The sequence below is a fragment of the Cetorhinus maximus genome, chromosome 9 (assembly GCF_964194155.1).
Source record: "Cetorhinus maximus chromosome 9, sCetMax3.hap1.1, whole genome shotgun sequence".
Lineage (NCBI taxonomy): Eukaryota > Metazoa > Chordata > Chondrichthyes > Lamniformes > Cetorhinidae > Cetorhinus > Cetorhinus maximus.
The window spans coordinates 92,906,312-92,933,056 of NC_135887.1; the positions used below are offsets into that span (position 1 = coordinate 92,906,312).

General features: G+C 46.1%; 1 protein-coding gene and 1 non-coding gene across 2 annotated transcripts in view; both read right to left on the minus strand.

Moving 5' to 3' along the window:
- lsp1a (lymphocyte specific protein 1 a) overlaps positions 1 to 26,745 on the minus strand; it is a 371,560-nt gene that overhangs the window by 197,077 nt on the left and 147,738 nt on the right. The gene's annotated exons all lie outside the window — the stretch shown is intronic.
- On the minus strand, positions 3,596 to 3,668 carry trnam-cau (transfer RNA methionine (anticodon CAU)). Its single transcript has one exon. It is a non-coding gene; the product is annotated as a tRNA-Met (tRNA).

Genomic DNA, 26,745 nt, shown 5'->3' on the forward strand with positions numbered 1-26,745 from the left:
TCAGCAGGTCTGACAGCATCTGCAGAGAGGAACACAGTTAACGTTTCGAGTCCAAATGACTCTTCATCAGAACTAAGGAAAAATAGAAATGAGATGAAATATAAGCTGGTTAAGGGGGGTGGGACAGGTAGAGCTGGATAGAGGGCCAGTGATAGTTGGAGGCAAAGAAGAGATTGCCGAAAATGTCAAAGACAAAAGGACAAAGGGGTGTTGACGGTGGTGATATTGGCTATGGAATGTGCTAATGGTGACATTATGGGTAGAAAGCAGGACGAGCAAGTGACAGATAGCCCTAGTGGGGGTGGGGTAAGGGGAAGGGATCAAAATGGGCTAAAGCAATGAATGGAAAGACATTTAAAAATAATAGAAAAAGGTGGGAAAAGAAAAATATATAAAAAATATATATATATTAAAAAAATATAAATTATTGGAAAAAGGGGGATCGGAAAGAGGGTGGGGATGGAGGAGAGAGTTTATGGTCTGAAGTTGTGGAACTCAATGTTAAGTTTGGAAGGCTGCAAAGTGCCTAATCGGAAGATGAGGTACTGTTCCTCCAGTTTGCGTTGAGCTTCACTGGAACATTGCAGCAGGCCAAGGACGGACATGTGGGCATGAGAGCAGGGTGGTGTGTTGAAATGGCAAGGGACAGGGAGGTCCTGGTCATGCTTGCAGACAAACCGAAGGTGTTCCACAAAGCGGTCACCCAGTCTGCGTTTGGTCTCTCCAATTTAGAGGAGACCGCATTGGGAGCAACGAATGCAGTAGACTAAATTGAGGGAAGTGCAAGTGAAATGCTGCTTCACTTGAAAGGAGTGTTTGGGCCCTTGGACGGTGAGGAGGGGGGAAGTAAAGGGGCAGGTGCTGCACCTTCTGCGGTTGCATGGGAAGGTGTCGTGGGAGGGGGTTGAGGTGTAGGGGGTGATGGAGGAGTGGGCCAGGGTGTCCTGGAGGGAACAGTCCCTACAGAATGCTGACAGGAGGGGTGAAGGGAAGATGTGTTTGGTGGTGGCATCATACTGGAGTTGGCGGAAGTGGCGGAGTATGATCCTTTGTATGCGGAGGCTGATGGGGTGATAAGTGATGACAAGGGGGATCCTATCATGGTTCTGGAAGGGAGAGGAAGGTGTGAGGGCGGATGCACGGGAGATGGGCCGAACATGGTTGAGGGCCCTGTCAACCACCGTGGGTGGAAAACCTCGGTTAAGGAAGACATGTCAGAGGAACTGTTTTGGAAATTGGCATCATCAGAACAGATGTGATGGAGGTGAAGGAACTGAGAGAATGGGATGGAGTCCTTCAGGAAGCAGGGTGTGAGGAGCTGTAGTCAAGGTAGCTGTGGGAGTCGGTAGGCTTGTAATGAATATTGGTGGACAGTCTATCACCAGAAATAAAACATGTACGTCTTTGTAGCTGAGTGCATATCTGAACATTTTTCCCCAAATACTTCCAGTAGCATATGTGCCTTTCTCACTTCTATATCCCAGCACTGTCCACTTGCAACAACATTAACTGGTTAACATTAACTGACCATTAACTAGCCTTTTCCACAGGAGTTCCTCAAGTGCTATCAGCTATCTGAGCCCTTCAACTAGATTTCAGCCTATAACTTAGCCAATACTTTGATTTAACAAACTACAAACTATTTTAATAAATATGGGACAGGAATTCCTCAAGTTAAAATATGCAGCAATGTCTTAAATGAGAATATTTTTTCAGTATTTCTTGTAAAATCATAACCATTCATTATGGATATCAAAAAGAAGACATACTCACAACCACATTTATGCTTCTTTGCTCATTGTGACGAGAGGATTTACTTCCTCTTGCTTGCATATTTTTTCCACTTTCCTTAGAAGGCAATGTGGATTCTTAATGACCTGAGGCCTGTGCAGGTCATTGCCTTGTATATGGCAAGCTGTGATTTTGACAGATTATTTGAACTGTGTGTAGACCATGTCAAAATGGAATGAACTGCTTCAAACTTGGACCAACGGTATCCTCCTCATAATAGTATACAGAACTGGCTTATGATTAATTGATGTGAATGTTTAAAGAAAGAACTATACACTTTATTTCAATAATCGCCACCATCTTTCACTTATAACTGACCAGCGCATGCTTTCCATGCCAGGAGGGAGTGCCTGGCCACTGCTGTTTGCATGCTCATGAGCCTTTATTTCCATTGCACCCTGAGTAGCAGTTATTTGTTTCAACTGAAATAAATGATCCTTGTCAAATTATCGGATGTGGCTCGTAAAATATCATCATGGACTACAGAGAATAAGCCCATTTCGTTGTATGCTTTGATTTTGACTCTTCAAGTTTTCTTTTCAAGGCTCCCATCCCCCGCTCCTTTCTCAAGGGGCCTGTTTGTAGCAGTTTGACTCCAATTACATTGCATTTACTTTGCAGTGCTAATGCAGGAAGTGCTGTTTCAGTCATAGATTTAATTTTTTTGTTAGTTTTAGCCTTGGGCTGGAATTAATGCAGTCTGTCACAGCGGGAAACATGGCGACAGGGCCCACTTGATTGTGGGAGATGCCCCGCGTCAGACTCCTGGCAGCGGGAAACCCTGCTCTGATTAAAATGGAGGTGGGAAGGGGCTGAAGCGAGATTCCCAGCGTTGGCAGTAGAATGTCATTTAAGATCATTAATGAGCCTATTGATAACCACTATCCTTGAGCCCAGCGTTTACTGATGGACTAAGGATTAAATGGGGGCCATATGGCTTTTCCACATCCTTGGAAGGCCATCCAGCAAAACCTGTCAGGTTTGCCAGCAGCCTCCCGGCAGAGGAAGGGGGGGGTCTTTGCTATCAGCCATCAGACACCTGGTACCCAATTGAGGGGCCCAGCACCGGGCGGGGATGTGGCCGCTGAAAGCCATCCCCCTGTCCTTGCCTCCTACCCCCTTACCCACCCTTCTCCTTTGACACCCGCCCCATGACCCCCACCCCCCTTCACTCATCTGTGGCCCAACTGTGGCCAGTTAAGTGCCTGAAGTACATTTGATTCTGTCGGGCCTCCCCTGTGGAACTGATGGTGTTTCCCAGCCGATTTTCCAACCAGTGGGTGAGACATCAATCGGCCCAACAAAATCCCAGCACTTGTTCAATTCTGCGTCTTGTGTTTATGTCTTTTTTAAATATATTTTTTTATAAAGGAATTCAGTCTAAGTTTTAATCCAATTTTTTGTTTCCAAATTTCAATTTTAAGATGAGAAAATCAGTTCAAAACAAAGCTTTTGTTTTCCATATTTTCATTCTAGCCTTTTCAAGAATAGTTTATTTTCCCAAATTTAGGCTTGAATTTTAGTTTCACCTCTGATACTCAAGATCACTAGAAATGTGTGGAAGTAGTAAACTGAAGATTGTATGATAACCAATTCATTTATCTTTTTCAATAGCTTGAGTTGTAGATTACTAATAGATGTTATTTAGACATATCACAGAATCACAGAGCAGAAGAGGCCCTTCGGCTCATCGAGTCTGCATCGACACGTGAGAAACACCTGACCTACCTACCTAATCCCATTTACCAGCACTTGGCCCATAGCCTTGAATGTTATGACATGCCAAAGAATGTGCAAAACACCCTGCCCTCTCTGAGGATCGAACTCAGGACCTTCAGATTATGAGACTGACACGCTGCCTACTGCATTAAGAAGGCACACTACTGCACCAAAAAGGCACACTAAGAAAGAATTTAAATTGGCAAAAGGAGTAAATGTGATGTGAGGAAAAGAAATTTCACCCAGAGGAAAGTTGGAGTCTGAACAAACTTCCTGAAAGGGTGGTGGAGGCTGGTTTGATTGAGATATGCAAAAGGGAATTGGATTGCTACCTGAAAAGAGAAAATGTTAAGGGGTAAGGCAGGGGAGTGGGACTAGGTGGAATGGTCTTTCAGAGAGCCAATGCAGTCTCTATGGGCCAAATGGCCTCCTTTTGCACTGTAAAGATACTGTGATACTGTGAAATAAAATTTTAGTCTCAACTTTATTTCCAATTTTAGAAGTTTGTTTTTGGGTTGAACTAAATTTGCAGACTAATTTAATCTAAATACCAATTTAGCTCATTGGTAGTAGTCCCACCATTTGACCAAGGGGGTTGAGCACAAAATCTAGGTTATCATTTCAGTGCAGTACTGAGGACTGCAGTATTATCAGATATGTAGGTTCTTGAGAAACATTTTACATAAGCCTTGGCTCAGTGGTAGCACTCTCACCTCTGAATCAGAAGGTCATGTGTTTGTTCCAATCCCAAGACTTGAGCCCATTTTAGGGGCCATTTTCACTCTAGGCGTTAAAGCAAGGTCCCATTTGTTGGCTCAGGTAATCGTAAGAAACCCCATGGCATTATTTAAAGAGCAGCAAGGGAGTTATCTGGTATCATGGACAGCATTTATTCTTCAACCAATTTCCCCATGTTAAGCAGTCACTATCCCATTGCTGTATGTGGACCTTGCTGTTTACCAAAATAACAACAGTTAACCCACTTCAGTAGCAATTGATTGGCTGTGAAGCTGTCTGAAATGCCCTGAGAAAAAAGTGCTATGTAAATGCAAATCCCAGACAAATATGTGTCAGGACTCAGGGCCAGCATTAGGGCTGTGCAACCCATGCAGAGCCCTGGGTCAGTCAGCAGCCCTGAGCTGGTGCAGTGATAAATTTAAGGAGTGAGGTAAATCAATCTCAGCTTTATTGAGGGGCTCAAAACTGAAATATGGTTTGCGGGGCTGCCGCAAGGCAAACATTGCCACTGCTGCAAACTGCTGAACAGATTCTTTGGAGGTATTCCAATGAAGAGCTGTGGTTATGTCAGTAGACCCCAGTTTCTTAAATCAGGCAGTAGTTATCCTGCACTATTATTCTGATTATTCTAAATACAGAGGAAGGCACAGTAGATTATAACTGCAATTGTACTGTAGGCTTCACATTGCATCTTTTCTTCCAGCCTATGGGCAGAATTTTACAGCCCCATTTCAGCGGGGACAGAGCCGTAAAATCCGGCGAGACATTCTAAACCCAATTGGCTTCGACAAGAACATAAAATCCTGCTGCCGTAAAATTTCGCCCTATGGGTGTAATTTTATTCTCCCCCCAAAGGTGGGCTGGGAGGCAGCAGGCCCCTTTTAAACAGGAAGGATAGTGTATGGAGGAGATCTCCTTCTCGACTGCCCGCTGCAATTAAGTCTTGAGTGGAAAGGCTTGAGGACAGCTTCCTGCCCAGAAGCTAATTGAGGCCCTGAAGTGGCCACTTAAGGATATTCCAACAGTGGCAGGTGGGGCCATGCTATTTGAGTAAATCACCAGGTAAACCCTGAGGGTATTGTGTGGCTTGGTGGGGAGTTGTCACTTCTACTTGGGCAGCCCATGCCAATGGAGATAGCCACTGGAGGCAATGGCTGCCCATTGGTGAAGATCCCCATCTGCTCTAAATACTAATCCTGTCTCTCGGGCCTCCCTGTCTGGTTCCAGTGAACCATGCCCAATTATCTTATCCCTGGGGCTCCATTACCTATCCTCTGCCAGGCCCTCCTGTATTCCTGGAATGGCTACCACTCCCAGAGGCGCTGTTGGTGCTGGAGAGCTGCCGGCCTTTGATTGACTGACAGTTCTGAGGGACAGGATATCCACCCTACTCGAGATGGTACAGTGATTTAATGTCCCTAGTGGAACTGGTAACCCCAACAGCAGAGTTACCGCTACGATTTAGAAACCTTAATCCATTGGTGCTCCAAGACATTGGGTCAGCGGGGTGTCACCAGTTTTAGTTTCAGAGGTCAGGACCCTCGTCGCCATGTTAAATTCTGCCCTATGTTTCTAATGTTAGGAATATGTGGGTAGGACTATCCATTTTCCCTCAACATAAAGAATACCACACATTCATTTTACAGATTGCCCAGGACATCCAAGTGATCACCTGGGCACTCAGCTTCTCAAGCTGTTCAATTTATATTCTAAACAATGTGTGAGACAGTCTCTCCGAGGTGGTGTCTCATCAATTGGCTTTTACGCATTCTGGAAATATATCAGGTACCGGCACCAGAATACTATACCGCTACTTCCACATCAGTATGCAGCTGAAACCATTACACAGTGACAAGAAATTCACAGTCTAACTGTATCCCTTTATACTGCACAAATCACATCTCCATGAAGAAGTTTTGCGATGTATGTGGACTCCCATTGCTGTGAGATGGATTTCAGAGCACCCTGTAGTTAATACTAATGTACAATCATTACTTTTCATTTTTGACTGCAAACTTTCTTTGAAGTCAAGAAAGGGTGGCAATGTCTATTTCTCCCACTGGAAGCCATTTCTAATCCCTGTTGTCTTCATTGGTGCAGATGGGTAACTATAAAGGGACATAGACAGACTAAGTGAGTAGGAAAACTATGGCAGATGGGGTTCGTAATGGGAAGATTTGAGGTCATCCACTTTGGATCAACAAATACTTGTACATCATTTTCTTAATGAGGAAAGACTAGCCAATATTTTCTTAATGAGGAGAGACTAGCAGTTGAGACAGAACAGAGAGATTTGGGTGACCATGTGTACAAATTGCTAAAAGCTAGTGCGCAGGTACAAAAAATAATCAAAAAGACAAATGCAATGTTGACCTTTATCCTCCAAAAGAGTTGGAATTCATTGTTGAGAAAGTGATTCTTCACTTGTACGGAGCATTAGTCAGACTTGATCTGCGGTATTGCATCCAGCTTTTGGCACTGAACCTTAGAAAAGATATATTGGCCTTTAGAGAGGATAAAATACAGATTTACCAAAATTATACCAGGACTTAAAAAGTTAAATCATGAGGACATGTTTCATAATCTTGGATTGTATTCATGCAAAGCTCATTCCAAGACAATTCCCTCTATGGGCAGGAGCAGGAGATAGTTTTGTCCATCCCTAGAAACTGAAAAGGAACTGGGATATACCATCCTGCTGCTTCTGTCCCTTCTACTTTCAATGAACAAGACACCATTGAGATGCCAGCATCTGCAGAAGCACAGGTCAGGTCTACAGGAGTGTTGCAGACTTGGAACAATTTGGAACTTAAGAGCTGCCATTCATAAAGAGTTTTAAACCGATCTAGCTGTCTTTTGTCCCCATGACTTACAAGTGCTATGTTTTGCCTTGCCTCCTCCAGCAGGCACCCAAAGCTGCAGCAATACTGGTACATGCACCTATGTGATTCATGCAAAATCGTATGACCCCATGAACTCTGGGCCATGTTTCCTGCTCCATCCTAATTATGGTAGTATAGCAGGATCATGATATTCAGGGCCTTATTGTCTAAACTCATACAAAGAATGGTCAATTGAGAGAGTTACCAGAATGCATCCAGAAAACAGGAAGCCATAGCAAGAGTTCTAGCCTTTAGGAAAAGAGGGAAAATCTCTGGCAGAAATATTTTATTCATTTGATAATTCAGTTATGAAAGAATGCTTGTGTATTATTAATTTCAGTTTATGAGAGCATGCTTGTGAATGGATGATCCTTTAACGACATCCAGGAGTTTTGTTGTGAAGGAACATTACTTTAAGATCAAATTACATCTTAGAGCAAAAATGTTTCCTGTGCTTAACCATTTCCATCCAATGCAATGCACAATCTGATGTACAAGTATAAGGATTATAAATCATATTGCAGGAATATGATGTTGCTTCACTGAACTTATATTGAAATAGTCCTAATTTAATGGATGTTAATTCAAGAGACAGTTCATGAAGTCACTGAACCCTTGAAAATATCTGAAACCAGTTAAAAGCCTGAAGCACTGAAAGTTTCTTTTGCCAAAATCCTTCAACTCCAATCACAAATTCTACAGCATTACAAAATGACTTAAAGCTTCTGTCAACTTTACAGATTTTTGTGCAAGACATTGGCCTAGATTTTCATCCAAGCTTCAGTTGCACAGTCAGGAAAATTCCCGACTTCACAAACCTAACTTCTAAAAATGTTGGACTGAAAATCTGACATTTGCTCAGCGGAGAGGGGGTGGGGGGTGGGGGTGAAGGGGAGCGTACGGTGGGCTATATTAGGAGTCATGGGCAGGCAACCGCAGAAGTAATGGGGGGTTGCAAGGCGGGCTCAGCATGGGTTGGGCAACTCAAGCGCAGATAAAAAGTGGGCCCTCAGAAAGGCTCATTTGAGAGGTTGGTCATCCATGGTGAAGTCCCTGTGCCTCAGAGGAGATATCATTGTCTTGTCAGGTGAGTGGGAACTCTGTAAATGTTGTTCAACTCTTAGTTGACCCTGGAACGATGGCCCACTATGGGCTTTTCCTAGGAAAAGAATGTCATTGTTGCTGCCTATTTGCAGTGCACTGTACTGAAGCACTGAATCCATGGAGTGGATTTACGAGACATAGCCATGGAGATGGCATCGTCTTTTCACTACTACCTGGTATAGATATTCCACAGTCATGTAGTTAGCTGCCAAAATTCAGTGGTTGAAGGATGAACAGCGCCATGGTCATTATCCCATCCACTTGCCCTCTTGCCATCCATCTATCAGCATCCACCCACAGAGTTGAGCCTTGACCAGGTCCCTTACATCTGCACACTGTCACAGCATAACAGTGTGACGAAGGGGAAGTAAACCAGTAGGGCTGTCGGTGGTTGCCGGGCACAACATGCTACCTTGGAGTCACAGCTGCAACATATATGGCACCAAGCATTTGTGCAAAGCCATTTTCTTTACCACACCTTACCAGTAATCATTGATGATATGGTGAAAATGGTTAGTGTATGTAAGCACACAAAAGTGAATGAGAGCATTGTAATCTGAGTGGCTCACCACCCTTTCAACCTTATAATTTTACTGATAAATGTCACACAGAGGAGACGCAGGGGAAGGGACGGGTCCAGCTGCCCCACACTTTTCTGACCAGGACCTTCAAGGTTTGGTGGAAGAAGTCCAGAAGAGGTGAGCAGTCCTATATACTGCTGGCCGGCATAATCCACCGGGAACAAACAGGAAAGGCCTGGATTCAAATTGCAGCTGCAGTGAGTGCACTGGATTCATGTGCAGGAAAAGGTTCAATGACCTGCCGCAATCTGGCAAGGTGGGTAGCGTGACTCAGCCACACAGAGCTCCAAGGGAAGGGTCACATCTGGATGCTGCAGCTAAGCTGTGAGGCCTGGCACATACCTCTGCTTCAGCATTGATGCTTGTATCTATAAGCTGTTCATGTAGGTGTTTAAGAGCACATGTGTATGAGCAGTGTGATGCACAGACACAGTGAAGAGAAATATCTGTCCATGCGCTACGTATCAGACTGACATAAAATCATGTAATTACACTCAAAAAGGGGAGAAAGAAGCCATGGAAATGGCCTGGACTGGGGGTGGGTCAGTCTGGCTGAGAACAATTTGCTCAGTTGAACAGATGGCCATGGAGATTGCCAGGGTGCCTGAGCAGCTGTCTGTTGGTGATGGTGAATCACGAGTAGCAGGTGATAAAGGTGGTGTTAAAATCACCTTGGAACATGGTGGTAATGGTGGAGGTCATGATGTCAGTTCACTGAGCACAATGGGACGTTGGCATGAGAGGGAGTGAAAGGATGAGGTTGCATCATACGGGCAGTGTGAGCATGGTTAAAGGCGGTGGTGTGCATCAGAGGGTGCTTTCAGACTGAGAAGGGCTACATCTAAAAGACCCCTTCTGTATCTCTCACAGGTCCCAGCTCTGCTTTCTCAGACTGTGAAGAACTTCTTACCATGTCTGTTTGTAATATGTTGAGGCCCTTGGTAATGATGGTGAGGGTTTCAGCCATTTTAATGCAATTGAGTCAACCTCATTGATGTTGATTCTTCCCTTGTGGAGGATGGGCATTCTCCTGAGTAATTGTGACATCAATGTAAACGGTTCTTTACATGAAAGTTTCTCACCAGGTACTGGCTGATAGCAATTGTGAGATAGGAGGACCCTCTGTGAATTGATTTTCCACAAGGATATGGCTGACGCTCACCCCCTCCTGCACAGAGACAGCCCCGGCTACATGGCCACACCTCCCAGCTGCTCTGCCATTGCCAGCTCCTCCTCCTCCTCCATTTGGGAATTGTCAGAGTGGATAGGGGCCTCCTCCTCCTCCTCATCTTTCTCATCCTACTCACCAGAGGCGGAGTTCTGCCCATGGCATTGTCATCATCAATTTCTAGGCCCCTCTGCTATGCAATGTTGTGCAGCATGCACACAGGCGGGCAGAGGATCCCAAGACAATTCATGAGATTGAGGTACCGCACCAGGAAGAGATCCAACCTTGAGTGAGGCCAAGGATCCTGGATTTTCTTTTTGGATTGTGGACATCTCAGTAAATGATCACCTCACCCACTTCAGATTAAACATGGGAGCCAATGTTACAGTGTCTCGGACAAGGAACCGTGGCTGAGAGCCTCTGGCTACGAAAAACAGATACACCACTCTGTGGGCCTGGAGGAATCTGAGTCCCGGTTATAGGCATGATTCTGCAACCATTAAAGATATGGCAGCAAACAGATATTTGAAGTCATGTACATCATCCGTAACCAGTCCTTGTCTCTTCCTGAGCAGAGATGCCTGCAACCTTCTTAAAATGACAGAAGACATCAAAACAACCTCTGTTATCAATTCACAGAACTGCAAGTTCCCAAGAGGCCCACCTGTAAGGATACTCTTTGTTCTGAATTATCTTCACTCTTCGCAGAACCTGTTTGTCCAATTTCATTGCAGGTGGCAGAAGCTCCTCTTTGGGCAGTCCAGCCAGACACTCATAGTTACCATGGTGTCTTGAGTGAAAGACAAACAAGGGGATCACCAGCAGCACCAAGGTAAGCCCCAACCTCAGGCTCCGACAGTTGCTGTCACAATAACTCCAAATATCACAGCATAGATGCTGCAACTTCGAGCCAACTGCAAGATGTTGCTGGAACAAGGGAGCAGCCATCGACTTGCCAAAGCAAACCTCAGCAAAGCACAGAGGAACAGGGTGTCATGAAAAAGGCCAAACTGCAAGGTGAGCTCACCAATAGACACATTCACACAACATGGAGAGACACCTCTAACTCCCACCATGGTCCCAGCCGACCAAACACAAAAAGAAACATCGGACTCATACCAAGAATGAATGGAGTGAACATTCTCTTTGAAAAGAATGGGATAAGCCAGTAGTTCTCAAGCAGACCAGTTGGGGAATGGACAAGGAGAGATTCAACTCCAAGGAGCAGAAAAAAGGAATTAGAAAAAGACAACCAATTGCCAGAAAGACAACCTATAACCCAACTTCTGAATCAACGAAACTTTCCTAAATCAATAGATCCCACCACTCCTCCAAATGTAACCAGAATAAGATTCAGAAGAATCATCAGGCCTCCAGACCACCTGAATCTGTCAGATCCTTGAGGGGGAGGAGAAAGGGTAGCATGATTGTACTGTAAATACATTGTGTAAACAGGATTGTAATGTAAATATGTTGGGTAAAGACTTGAGGCGGAGGTGTAGTATAAATGTATCTGGCATAGCAAAGGTTAATATGCGGCTGGGTACAGTACCACCCGCAGTGTGATGTAAAGAGACATATTACCTGAGACAAGAGAGAGTGTAGACTGGACAGAGACCTTTGTAGAAGCAAGCATATAGTTAGATCCTAGCTTGGACAATACCCTGTACATGTGCAGATAGTTATGTGTTAAGAGTAAACCTAATGTTTAACCATACAAGACTCAAAACCTCTTTGTGAGAGACATATTGAATATACAACATACAACACACACCACTGTTATTCTTGATACTTTTGCTGGGACATACTGCAGGGCTCCACTTGAGCAATCGAGATACCTGAAACAGATTTTTAAATTGCCAACAGCCTGCTCGATTGTACGCCTTGTGACAACATAGCTGATGTTGTAGTTGCACTGTGTGTCAGTTTTTGGGGTCCTCAAGGGGGTCATTAGCCAGGTTTTTAATGGGTAGCCCTTGTTCCCTAGAAGTCAACTACAGATCTGTGTTGGTGGCTGAGATAGCTGAGGGAGTTGGGAACTCCTTAGTATGAAGGAGCCATGGCAGCTATCAGGGAACCTTGCACACACTTGTGTTATGAACAACATGTCATTTTTAAGTTGAATATATACATATTATACATATGTGTTTGAGTTTTAAGGAAGGTAAAATGGTTTCAGTTTCATTTAGGTTGTTTGTGAGTCTTGGTACCTGGGTTGGAAAGGCCAGGTCGTTTGGGTTTGTTTGTATACATATACATTTTTAATGAGGTTTTACAATCCCTGAAGTTAAAGAGATGGATTAAAAGTTTAGTGATTGTGGGGAAGAAAACAAAAGGTAGAAAAAAGGTTTTACTGTTGCCTAGCGACAATGGTTCAGAAAAAGGCAGAAGAGAGAGTTCAATGTGTGTCAGAGAGTGAAGACAGGGATTTTCAACTCTCTAAGAAGAAAACATTAGAAGGCTATTGGGACAGTAATTGACTGAATAGCCAGTTATAGAACTCAGTAAATTAATCAATTTAGCAGAGGTGCTATTGGAAGACTGAGTTTAGAGTGTGGTTTTTGGGTGTCGTGTGGAGAGATACAAGTTAGATAAAAAGCATTGACTGACTGCTCAGGAACTCACTGGAAGGAAACTATTTGTAACTGTGCCAGTCCCAAGCAAGAAGCCTTTATGTGTCAAGTTAGTGGTAACTCTTCAATGGTTTATGTGTCTGTAAAGATATTGCTAGGGTAAAAAAATAGTGTGAATTTGAGGCGTCTTCTTGTGTTTGCATTGAAATCTTTCCAATCTTTTTGTTTAGTGTAATATAGCTCATTATTCTTGTTTACTAAATATTTTATTCTTTGTGTTAAAAGCTCATCAGCAGACTCCTGTGAATTTGTTCAGTAACTTTGTTCCATGGTTTCTAAAAAAAAGGTTAGGATCTATTAAGTCAGGTTTTAATCTGAATCTGACTTGCCCAGCATTAACATCAGCTGGGATCATAACACTTAAAGGAAGATCTTCCTATGGTCACAAACTACCTGTACATTGAGTGAGTGGAAGGAATTTCAGTTGATGGAGGTGTGCAAATTACGAGTTGGAGCATTTATGGCAATGTGGGTGCGATCAATATTACCCTGCGCCTGAGGGAAGCCTGCCAACTGGGCAAAGGCCATGGCTCTTTGTGTCTGAGATGCCAAATCTATAGAGAAATTAATGTGATCCCCCATATGTGCAAACAGGGCACTGGTTACTGCCTTAATGCAGCTGTGTGTTGCTGACTAAGATATACCCGACAGGCCTCCTGCTGAGCTCTGGAAAGAGCCTGAGGCATAAAAATTGAGAGCCACAGTTACCTTTACAGCCGCTGGCAGGGCGTGGGGATCAATAGAGTGTGGCTCAAGTTGTTGCTGGACCATGAGACACATGTCTGTCACCACTTTACTGCTTAACCTCAGTTACCTTCGGCACTGGTTCTCCGTCATGTTGAGGTTTGATGTCCTAGGTCTGTACACCTTTCCCACAGGGGTAGAACCTGGTTGTCCTGCCTCTCCTCCTCCCCCTTCCTGGTATACGTGGCGCTACCTCTTCCTCCTGACCATCTGGCCTCTGGCTGTTCACGTTGACTGGTTTCTATGGTGTCTATGTGTGAGGGTGCCATGCCCATCTTGTATTTTTCTTTGCGCGAAATACAATGCACCCTTCTCAAGCAAAAAGTTCTACCTGGCACCTAGGTACATGAATCTGTCAGGGCAAATAAAATTGCCCTGTGAGTCCAGCAGACCCACCCTCCTACACCTTTGGGTTAAAGCAAGACAGTTTGAATCAAGTTTTTGCCAATTCTGGTGCAGTTAAGACAAGTTTAAAACAAAATTCATAGGGTTAGTTGCAATTCTCCAAAAGGGTACACTGGCTATCCAAAGAAATGCACAAAGTTCAGACCTGCTGCCATCAGGTGTACTCTGTGCATACTGTGTTTCAGCGACATGTGAGAGCAAAAATCGACTTGAGTGGGGCAGCTGCTGATTTTAAAAATTCATTTATGGGATGTGGGCATCCCTGGCTGGGCCAGCATTTATTGTCCATCCCTAGTTTCCCTTGAGAAGGTGGTGGTGAGCTGCCTTCTTGAACTGCTGCAGTCCATGTGGTGTAGGTACACCCACAGTGCTGTTAGGAAGGGAGTTCCAGGATTTTGACCCAGAGACAGTGAAGGAACAATGATGTATTTCCAAGTCAGGATGGTGAGTGACTTAGAAGGGAACATCAAGGTGGTGGTGTTCCCTTGTATCTGCTGCCTTTGTCCTTCTAGATGGTAGCGGTCATGAGTTTGGAAGGTACTGCCTAAGGAGCCTTGGTGAGATTCTGAAGGGCATCTTGTAGGTGGTACGCAATGTTGCCACTGTTCATCGGTAGTGGACGGAGTGAATGTTTGTGGAAGGGGTGCCAATCAAGCGGGCTGCTTTGTTCTGGATGGTGTTAAGCTTCTGAGTGTTGTAGGAGCTGCACTCATCCAGGCAAATGGGGAGTATTCCATCACACTCCTGACTTGTGCCTTGTAAATGGTGGGCAGGCTTTGGGGAGTCAGGAGGTGAGTTACTCATCGCAGGATTCCTACGCATGTAGCCACAGTATTTATATGGCTAGTCCAGTTCTGCTTCTGGTCAATGGTAACCCCCCCAGGAAGTTGATAGTGGAGTATTCAGTGATGGTAATTCCATTGAACGTCAAGGGATGATGGTTAGATTCTCTCTTGTTGGAGATGGTCATTGCCTGGCACTTGTGTGGCACCAATGTTACTTGCCACTTGTCTGCCCAAGCCTGGATATTGTCCAGGTCTTGCTGCATTTGGACACGGACTGCTCCAATACCTGAGGAGTCATGAATGGTGCTGAACATTGTGCAATCATCTGCGAACATCCCCACTTCTGACCTTATGATGGAAGGAAGGTCATTGATGAAGCAGCTGAAGATGATTGGGCCTAGGACACTACCCTGAGGAACTCCTGCAGTTATGTCCTGGAACTGAGATGATTGACATCCAACAACAATAACTATCTTCCTTTGTGCTAGGTATGACTCCAACCAGCAGAGAATTTTCCCCCTGATTCCCATTGACCCAGTTTTGCTAGGGCTCTTCGATGCCGTACTCGGTCAAATGCTGCCTTGATATCAAGGGCGGTCACTGTCACCTCACCTCTGGAGTTCAGCTCTTATGTCCATTGTTGAACCAAGGCTGTAATGAGGTCAGAAGCTGAGTGACCCTGGTGGAACCCAAACTGAGCATCAATGAACAGGTTATTGCTAAGCAAGTGCCGCTTGATAGCACTGTTGATGACCCCTTCCATTAATTTACTGGTGATTGAGAGTAGACTGATGGGGTGGTAATTGGCCAGGTTGGATTTGTCCTGCTTTTTGTGTGCAGGACACACCTGGGCAATTTTCCATGTAGCCAATTAGATGCCAGTGTTGTAGCTGCACTGGAACAGCTTGGCAAGTTCCGGAGCACAAGTCTTCAGTACTATTGCCGGAATATTGTCAGGGCCCATAATGTTTGCAGTATACAGTGCCTTCAGTGGTTTCTTGATATCACGTGGAGTGAATCGAATTGGATGAAATCTGGCATCTGTAGTGCTGTGGACCTCAGGAGGAGGCCAAGATGGATCATGAACCCAGCACTTCTGGCTGAAGATTGTTGGGAATGCTTCAGCCTTATCTTTTGCACTAATGTGCTGGACTCTTCCATCACTGAGGATGGGGATACTTGTGGACCCTCCTCATCCAGTGAGTTGCTTAATGGTCCACCACCATTCACAACTGGATGTGGCAGGACTGCAGAACTTTGATCTGATCTGTTGGCTGTGGAATCGCTTAGCTCTGTCTATCACTTGCTGCTTATGCTGTTTGGCATGCAAGTAGTCCTGTGTTGCAGCTTCACCAGGTTGACACCTCATTTTTAGGTATGCCTGGTGCTGCTCCTGGCATGCCCTCCTGCACTTTTCATTGAACCAGGGTTGATACCCTGGCTTGGTGGTAATGGTAGAGTGGGGGATATACTGGCCCATGAGTTTACAGATTGTGGTTGAGTACAATTCTGCTGCTGCTGATGGCCCAGGGCACCTCATGGATGCTCAGTCTTGAGTTGCTAGTTTTATTCAAAATCTATCCCATTTCACACAGTGGTATCCTCAATGTGAGGACTGGACTTTGACTCCACAAGGTCTGTGCAGTTGTCACTCCTACCGACACTGTCATGGACAGATGCATCTATGGCAAGCAGGTTAGTGAGGATGAGGTCAAATATGTTTTTCCATCTTGTTGGCTCCCTCACCACCTGCCGCAGACTCAGTCGAGCAGCTATGTCATTCAGGACTTGGTCAGCACTGATGCTACCGAGCCACACATTGAAGTCCTCCACCCAAAGTAAACTCTGTGCCTTTGCCAACCTCAGTGCTTCCTCCAAGTGGTGTTCAACATGGAGGAGCACTGATTCATCAGCTGAGGGTGGAGGGGTGGTGGCACAGTACATGGTAATCAGCAGGAGATTTCCTTGTCCATGTTTGGCCTGATGCCATGAGACTTCATGGGGTCCAGAGTCGATGTTGATGATTCCCAGGGCAACACTCCCGTCGACTGTATACCACTGTGCCAGGTCTGTCCTGCTGGTGGGAATTCCCTAAAGGGAATTAGTGAACCAGATGGGTTTTTAATGACAATTAACAATGGTTTCATGATCATCATTAGACTTTTAATTCCAGATTTTTATTGAATTCAAATTCCACCGTTTGCCATGATGGGATTCAAATCCAGGTCCCCAGCACATCACTCTGGGTCTCTGGGTTACTAGAGATACCACTACGCCACTGCCTTCCCCTCAAGGTAGGATTTATAAGGGCAGCTGCCTCCATGAAACGTATGTGTATAAACCCCAACCTGGGCCTATTGTTGCTCCTGCAATAATGGTAGGTGTCCTGCTCAGTGGCAGGATTTCCGATTTCTGAGCACGTCTGCCATTTTCATGACAATGGAGAGGCTCTCCGTCCTGGTGAAAATTCAGGCCATCTCTCAGGTTCAGTCTTACTGTTCATTCTCTTTTCTGTCTAAAGTCTGAATTGATAGTAGAATTTGGCAGATCACAACAAAATAACCCTAGCTACAGATAGAGGAACATATCACCACATGAATTGCCCTCTCGTACAGACTGAAATAGCATGATACCAAATTGAGACACAGCTTGAAAACTTCAAGGATAAACAATGAGAACAATTTATTCTCCTACATCCCTCAGTCATGACCAAATAATGAAGAACAAAATTTGCTCACTCTCTAAACATTGACTTGTTTGTCTAACTAAGAGTGTCAGCTGTGGCTCTGTTGGTAGCATACTTGCCTCTGAATCACAGGGCTCTGGGTTCAAATCTCACTGCAGAGACGTAGTGCAAAAATCAAAGCTAACAGTACAGTACTGAGGATGTGCTGCATCGTTGGAGGTGTCCCCTTTCAGGTGAGATGGTAAACCAAGGATCTGTTTGGGTGGAGGTAAAGGATTCCATGGCACTGTTCTGAAGAAGAGCAAGAGGGTTATTCCCAGTGTCCTGGCCAGCATTTATGCCTCAATCACCACCACAAAAAACACAGATCTGTTTATTGTCACATTGTTTGTGGGACCTTGCTGTATAGTACTTCATTGGATATGAAGCACTTTGAAATGTCTGGTGGTCATGAAAAGTGCTGTATAAATGCCAGTCAGTTTTTCTTTCTCTAAGCCTTTTAAAGTCAAGCCACTTCAGATTTAAAAGCACAAATGCAACATAAACCCAATTCAGGCAACACACCTCACTTGGAGCGGTCGATATTATAAAAAGGAGACAAAGACACTGGAGAAAATGCAATAAGGATTTACTAGGATGTTGCTAGAGTGGATGATCCATCTTGGCTTCCTGCAGATGTCCTCAGTGTCACAGATGCCAGTCTTCAGCTAATTCGATTCACTCCACGTGATATCAAGAAATGGTTGAAGGCATTGGATACTGCAAAGGCTATGGGCCCTGACAACATTCCAGCAATAGTACTGAAGACTTGCATTCCAGAACTAGTTGCGCCCTCAGCAAGCTGTTCCAGTACAGCTACAACACTGGCATCTATCCAGCTATGTGGAAAATTGCCCAGGAACGTCCTGTCCACAAAAAGCAGGACAAATCCAACCTGGCCAATTACTGCCCCATCAGTCTACTTTTGATCATCAGGAAAGTGATGGAAGGGGTCATTGACAGTGCTATCAAGCGGCCATTTAAACAGAAATAACCTGCTCACTGACACCCAGCTTAGTTCCACCAGGGCCACTCAGCTTCTGACCTCATTACAACCTTGGTCCAAACATGGACAAAAGAGCTGAACTCAAGAAGTGAGGTGAGAGTGATTGCCCTTGACATCATGGCAGCATTTGAAAAAGTGTAGCATCAAGGAGCCCGAGCAAAACTAGAGTCAATTAAATCATGAGGAAAACTCTCCACTGGCTGGTGTCATACCTAGCACAAAATAAGATGGCTATGGTTGTTGGAGGTGAATTATCTCGGTCCCCAGACATCCCTGTAGGAGTTCCTCAGGGTAGTGTCCTAGGCCCAACCATCTTCAGCTGCTAATTAAATGACCTTTCCTCTATCTTAAGGTCAGAAGTGGGGATGTTTGCTGATGATTGCACAATGTTCAGCGTCATTTGCGGCTCATCAGATACTGAAGCAGTCCATACCCATTTGCAGCAAGACCAGGACAACATTCAGGCTTGGGCTGATAAGTGGCAAGTAACATTCGTGCCACACAAGTGCCAGGCAATGACCATCTCCAACTAGTGAGAATCCAACCATCTCACCTTGACATTCAATGGCATTACCATTGCTGAATCCCCCACTATCAACATCCTGGGGGGCACTATTAACCAGAAACTGAACTGGACTAGCCATATAAATACTGTGATTACAGGAGCAGGTCAGAGTCTGAGAATTCTGCTGAGAGTAACTCACCTTCTGACTTCCCAAAGCCTTTCCACCATCTACAAGACACAAGTCAGGAGTGTGATGGAATGCTCTCCACTGAGTGAGTGCAGCTCCAACAACACTCAAGAAGCTTGACACCATTCAGGACAAAGCAGCCCACTTGATTGGCACCCCTTCCACAAACATTTACTCCCTCCACCACCAACGTGCAGTGGCAGCAGTGTGTACCATGTACAAGATGCACTGCAGCAACTCACCAAGGCTCCTTCAACAGCACCTTCCAAACCAGCGGCCTCTAGCACCTAGAAGGACAATGGCAACAGATGCATAGGAACACCACCACCTGCAAATTCCCCTCCATGTCACACACCATCCTGGTTTGGAAATATATCACCATTCCTTCACTTTCACTAGGTCAAAATCCTGGAACTCTCTCTCTAACAGCACGGTGGGTGTACCTACACCACAGGGACTGCAGCAGTTTAAGAAGGCAGCTCACCACCACCTGCTCAAAGGCAATTAGGGATGGGCAATAAAAATGCTGGTTTAGCCAGTGACGCCCAATCCCATGAAAGAATAAAAAGAACTAAAAGTGGGAGGCTGCACGTATCAGGAAAGGTTGAACAGGCTGGTAGTAAAGAGAAAACAATAGTGACGATAGAGGCATTTCAGATTATTACAGGATTTGATTGGGTAAATGCAGAGAAGATATTTCAACTTATGGGGGAGGCCAGAACTGATGGCTATAAATAAAAGATAGTTATGAATAAATCTAATAAGTAATTCAGGAGAACCTCTTAGGATGGTTAGAATATGGAACTCGATATGATAAAGAATAGTTGAGGTGAATAGCATAGATACATTGGGAAGCTGGGTGACAAAGAAAGTAATAGAAGGATATATTGATGGGGGTTAGGTGAAGAAGAAGAAGCCTGGCCTGGAGCACAAACACTGGCAAGACCTGATGGGCCAAATGGCCTGTTTCTGTCTGTAAATACTATGCAATCCAGACCAAAAAATAAACTGGAATTAGCCACCCTCCTCTTAGCAAGTTCTATGCCTTTCCCAGGAGGATAGCCCTCCTATACAGTTCCATTCTATGCTATTCTCTGTTGGTTGCTTTGGCTGAGGAGAAACTGGGACCAGGGAACCATAGTCTGTGGCTCCTAACAACTAGTAAAAATAAGTCTCACATGATCCCAGAACAGCAAAAGTCAGGCAGTTTACATCAATAACCACAGCCAAGAGTCATGTGTTTGCTATCAGCTGCAGTTTTTTTTTAATGTAAAAAATTCTTCAAGAGGCACAACTTACTCCTGTGGAATCCTTGCTAAACATTCTCTAGAATATTTGGTTAATATTCCCTTGAACTTTACCCTGCACAGGGGTGGGCTTAGCTGCTGCGAAATCCTGATAATCAAAACAAACTGACTGCCATGGATTTGAGGGGAAAGGCTCACGCAAAGAAGAGGAACACAGATGTGCCTTGTATTCAGAGGCCTGCACACGATGGCTTCATGTTTACTAGCCACCTGCAGACCAGGATTAATGAGAAAAATGGCTGTTAACAGAGGGGTGGAAGAGAAGCTAATCAAAAACCAGCTCAACTGCCTGTGTGGGTTTCTCTGATGAATAGTCAGTCTTTCCACAGGGGGCTAATCCATCTCTCTAGTGGTGCCTGTCTGAAAGGTAATAGAGAATTTCCAATTGAGCATAACTAGATGGGCACAATATTTTCAATTCCTCAATGCTTTGACCAAGGCATTTTTGAAAGTATTTTTTTTTGCATTCTGTAATGAGAGGGATGTGCTAGGAAATTGAACATTTTTTTTATATCAAGTGGCAACATTGCGTACTCCAAGGTTAGGTATAGTATGGGTTAAGTAAGGCCTGACTTTGAATTTCAGGGCTAACTCTATGCAGCAATGCCAGGAGTACATTTGTGGAAATCTCCTCTGATGTATTCCTGCTGAAACTGTAGACATATTGGAGATAGTTTTCCAAACAGGTATCAGGAGTTGCATGATATCTTCCCATTGCAATTAATGAAAGGAAAATCCAGCAGATTCTCCAAGGGGAAAGTGATCCCCCCACCCCCTCCAGATTCTCCTTTTTGTGCTCCGCTTAGACAATGGGTGGAATCGTCCGGCTGCATTGGCAACGGGCATCATGACAGGCATGATGACAATATGGCGAGAAGGCCGATAATTGGTTTCACGCCGTTGTGAAACCAGTTTGTGATTGTCCGCTCCACCCGTCAATGGCGGGCCGTGTTTCCTGCCACTGCATGTTGGGAACCTAATTTCAATACTTATTAAAACCTCATTATAATCCCTGCTTGCCGGAATCATCCCCCTAGGCTGGATCATCTGGGCACGCTGGTGTGATTGCACGCTGACGTGTTTCACAACTGTACATAAGCGATATGCGCCTGGTGAGCTGCACTTCGCTCAGGACTATGAGGTTTGTTTGCTTACTGTGCTTCGGGCAGCCCTCATAGTCATCAGCGCCAGGCTTCACAGACAGCACCACATCACTTTTAGGGGGGCTCACGAGCAGGTCTCTACCTACCAGACCAGCCGTAAGGCAGGGGTGGCTTTTCAACAGCTGCAGGGCTAAGGTTTGCTTGGGGAAGGGGGAGGAGTGTTCTCAGGCAAGGGAAGAGGCTGTAGGGCGAGGGCTGTACTGGGGAAGGAGGCTATCCCAGGGCATGTGTGGGGGCACACGCTATTCTGTGAAAGTGGCCTCAAGATGGTGAGGGCTGAGGAGGCAGCTTTCAGAGGAGATGAGGCCAGATGGAGATGTGAGGGTGTGTGTGATATTAATGCATTAATGAGAAACATGCTGGATTGCTGGTGGGCAGCCTCCGATTTGCCCATCATGCTGCTACCTCGCTGCTCCTTCCATGCCGGGCACCACATTTAATCTGCAATGCTTGCAGCCCAGGACTGCTGCAGTAAAGATATAGCCCTAAAAGCCAAGAAGAATGCAGCCCCTCAATTCAGAGAAACATCCCTGGGACTCCTTCTGGATGCTGTGGAGGCCCGCCATGATGCACTCTACCCCCACTCTGACCGCAGGAGGCCCATCATTGTCACCACTCCGGCTTTGGAGGTGGTGGCAGAAGTGGTCAGTGCCAACGCTACATACAAGAGGTCGGCCATCCAGTGCAGGAAATGGCTGAATGATCTCATCATTCTAAACCCACGCACTCACGAGGCCATCACGCATTCACTGGCATATCACTCACTGCCAGCACAAGGGACATCACCACTCACTCTCTCACACACACAAATCATCAAGGTGCTGGTCAAAAAAGACAAAATGGCCTGCATCACCCAGGCTCCTTCATTAGCTTTGAAACACTTTCATCCTCATCCTTTCCCTCCGCCTTCCTAAAAGGAGTGTTCATGTTATCCTTTTGCTGGGAATTTGGCTCACCCTGACTTAGATGACAGGTGCGAGCACCTGCATGGGAGAATCAAACAGCCTGTCCAAACATTCCCAATCAGTTAGCTTCACCTCACAGCTCAGTTGGCAAAGATCATGGGTACAGTCCAGATTTACGCTAAGTGCGGTAGCGGGCATGAAAAATTACATTTTATCTGCTGGCTGCAATGGCGGGCTTTTGCGCTGTATCGTCTGCTTCCCGACGCATTCACGAGAAACACGCTGGATTGCTGGCGGGTGGGCTTGGATTTGCCTGCCCTGCCATGACCTCAGCGTTTCCTCGCTCCAGGCACCATATTTAAAGCGCATCAGAGCGGAGCGCACTTTATGTCTACAGACCAGATCTGCTCCGGGCAACAGGTGGCCCCAAAAGCAAAGGTGATGGCAGCTCTCAAATTTAGTGGCTTCCCCCTGGGGCACCTGCTAGAGGCAGTGGAAGACTGCCACGAACTCTTCTACCCTGGCTCTGGCCGCAGGAGGTCCAACAGAGCCACCAATCCGGCCTGGGAGGCGGTGGCAGCAGTGCTCAGTGCCAACAGAGCACAGAGGAGGTCAGCCATCCAGTGCAGGAAGAGGATGAATGATCTCCTCTGTTCCACCAGGGTAAGTCAACCACCACATCACTCTCAGCACACATTCTCAAACCCATCACACATCCACAGGGATCTCACACCTCAAGAGATAACACCGCTAACTCTCACACACAATTTCACATCTCCATCAGGCTCATATCCTCTGGAGCTCGTATCCTCACCCAGTCCATGGCTCCGCTCACCACTGTCGTAATAATGAAGGAAAGAGCACCGAATTGCATTTGGAAAGATTGGACTTTAAAAATAAGACCTGAGTTTTTTAAAATGCACACAAGCCACTAGCTGAAATGCTGCAAGGTGCCTCCCTAACAGCGAATGGAATCCTACCCTGTTGCCAGACAAGGTACTTCTAAAGACATCCAGAAACTAATTGCTCCCTTTGGTAGAGACAATAGGACATAGTGGGAGATTAGTATCATCTCATCAAGAAATCCTGTGAACATTGCCCAGACAGACTTGTAAATTCACTTCTCACTTGGGATATACAAAGAAGGAGTTAAAAGTGAGCTGAAAAGCTGCCCCGGTGTCTGTCTATTGGTGGGTGTTCTGAGAAAGAGCAAGTGCTGGAAGTTTGACTCAGAAGTAACAGCCACACACAGGACCCATGCAAATCGCCATTTTGTAGGTATCCCGATCTCTCTCCCTCTCTACCTAATTCAACACCTGGAAACCGACTATTCATCTCCGGATTCAACACTACTGGAACCTCAAAACCATCTATTCGTCTGCCGGAGTCAATTCCACTGGAACCTCGAATCTATTTGTCCACCAGAGTCAAATCTACTGGAATCTCGAATCGCAATGGTCACAATGCTCAATCACCTATTCCCCACAAGTCGAGGACTGTTTCATATACCTTTTTTAATATATATATGTGTATGTATATATTCACTTACTTCAAGCTAAATTCTTACTTTTAACCTGTATGGCCGTCTATGCATGTGGTTTATCCTTTCTTGCCTTTAGCACTTAATCAACTTACTCTTACCTTTAACTCAAGAAAGCCTGATCAAATTGGCTCCTTCAAAACCAGAACGATTGGGTCTGGGAAAAAGGTATCCGTGAGAGGGATCCTTTTTTAGAATAAATCCTGTTGTCACCAACGGAAGTGGGGCTGCTAAATAAAGACAGGGAGCCAGTTCATCCCTCCTCACCAGGGGCATAACAATTTGGGGGTGTCCCAGCCAGGTGATGACAAATTGACGGGTCTCACCTGGATCAACAACTTTGGGCAACCTCACCTGGGAGGTGGGTGGTAACACCACACAAACATTCCATGTATCCTTATCATTTGCTGTGGCATGTGTGCTGCTCACACTCTCTTCATCTGTTTTCATGCAGGAGAAGCTAGCTCACAATAGGAGAGGGAGGTCCCAGGCTGGGGGTGGAGTGGCCGACCTTCACTCACTCACTTTGAGGAGTGTGCCATCACGCTGACTGGTGAGGGTGTGGACCCTGCCTGTGGCAATGGTGAGGTCGGCGATGAACACCCATGTGAGGATCCTGCTCCAGATCACCCCTCTCTCAATGCAACTATGAGTGCTCTCTCCTGTTTTTGACTCTGCCGCTATGCACTATTTATCTCTACTTTGGTTCACAGGGAGCTCTGCCAAGTGACCAACACACTCCGCCAGCCAGTCCCTCAGCTCCGTCCTGGTTCTCACCTTCAGCGAAGGGGACACCTCCTCCAGTGAAGAGCTGGAAATAAGCAGCCTGGAAGACCCATCACAGCGCTTACCTGCACCCTCCACCAGCGCGGAGACACACACCTTGGTGGGACCTAGATATAGAACAGGCTCGGGTTCACAATTTGGTGGTCACCGCATGGGCAGGTGTCTGCAGCAAGAGGAGGCAAGTTCAGCTGAGCTCCCCGGCACTCGGAGAACTGCTGGGGAACAGGCATCAGTGAGGCCTGAATCAGATGACGAGCCTCTGGATTCAGCCTTCCAACTCATTGTGGAGAGTCAGCAGAAGGTGGAGCAACAACACGCAGAGCCGTAGAAAGCCCTCAACAGAATGGCACACAAGTCAGAGGAGTGCATCCGCCTACTGTCTCATGAAGTGGTGTCCACATGTTCCCGTATGGAGGTCTCCCTGGGAAGGATGGCAGCTGACATGGAGACCCTGGTCCAACAGAATGCGGAGATGCGTGCAGACCTGCATCCATCTTGGTAGCCATGGGGGAATTCCTATAGTAGTCCCTCGATGTCCCTTCAGGTGCTCCATCCCCTCAAGGAGTCAGGCTGGGACCCTCAGGCACCCGAAGGGAGGAGAAGCAGCAGCTGGACACCCGTGGGTCATCCACTCAGGATTCTCAGAGGCTGTCCACTCTGCGTCCCCTTTACCTGTGACCCCCTCAACCTTGTCCTCTGTCACCGTAGAGGGAGCAGCTGGCCTGCAGGACAGCCAAAGCAAGCTGGGGCCCTCAATGCCTCGGCTCTCCAAAGTACGCATGTCGAAGTCATCAGACACCTTTGCAGCGGGTTTTCATGCTGTATCGTCTCAAATCCACCAAATTATTTATGCATTCCGGGAAATATGCCATTTCCATGCCGGGTGGGCTCTGATTCACCTGCCGCGCCGTCACCTTGCGCTTCATCAAACCAGGAACCACATTTAAAGTACCGCCACGCTCAGTGCTTCCAGCCCAGGACTGCTGCAAAGAGGACATGGCCCCGAAAGGCAAGAAGACTGCAGCCCTCGAGTGCCTTCAGGATGCCTTGGAGGCCCGCTATGATGTCCTCTACCCCCACTCTGACCAGGAGGGGCAGCAACATTACCACTCTGTCTTGGTGGGGCGATGGCATGGTGATCAGTGCCAATGTTGCACAGAAGAGGTTGGCCATCCAATACAGATAGAGAATGAATGATCTCATCTGTGCAGCCAGGATATCGCAACCATCTCATCGCTCTAAACTCACATACTCAAGCCCATCTCACTTTCACTGGCAACTCACTCACTGCCAGTTCAGGGGACATCACCATCCATTCTCACACACATACCCTCACATGTGTATCTGGCCTCATCTCCTCTGGAAACTGCCTCCTTAGGCATCACCATCTTGAGTCCACTTGCACAGATCAACATGTACCACCACACACACCCTGGGATACCCTTCTTCCCCAATACAGTCCTCATCCTGTAGCCTCTTCCCTTGCCTGAGGCCACTTCCCCCCTTTGCCAAGCAAGACCTTGCCCTGCAGCCATTGAAAAGCCACCCACATATGGCTGATCTGGTAGGTAGAGACCTACCGTGAGCCGCCCTAAAATTAATACAGTACCGTCTGTGAATCCTGGCACTGATGACTATGAGTGCTGATTGAAGCAAGCTATGCAAACAAACCTTGAAGTCCTGAACGAAGTGCAGCCCGCCAAGTGCATGTCACTTATGTGCTGTTGTGAAACATGTCAGCGTTTTTTTCCCGCCGATGTGGACGGACGATCCAGCAGGTCGAGGGTAGGGGTGCGGGATGATTCCGGCGGATAGGCCTAATAATGGTTATGTTGATGTATTACAATGAAGTTCCCAACATCCAATGGCAGAGAACGTTGGCGGGCTGAGCGGACGATTGTGAACTGGTTTCATGCCATCGTGAAACCAATCGCGCCATATCGTCTGCTCACGCCTCTGAACAAGCCCAACACTGGCGGGCACAGAAAATCCCGGCTGCAATCTCTTCTACCTCAGTGGCCTGCAGAAATGGAAGCAATATTCCACATTCTGCAGAGTAACCAACATACTG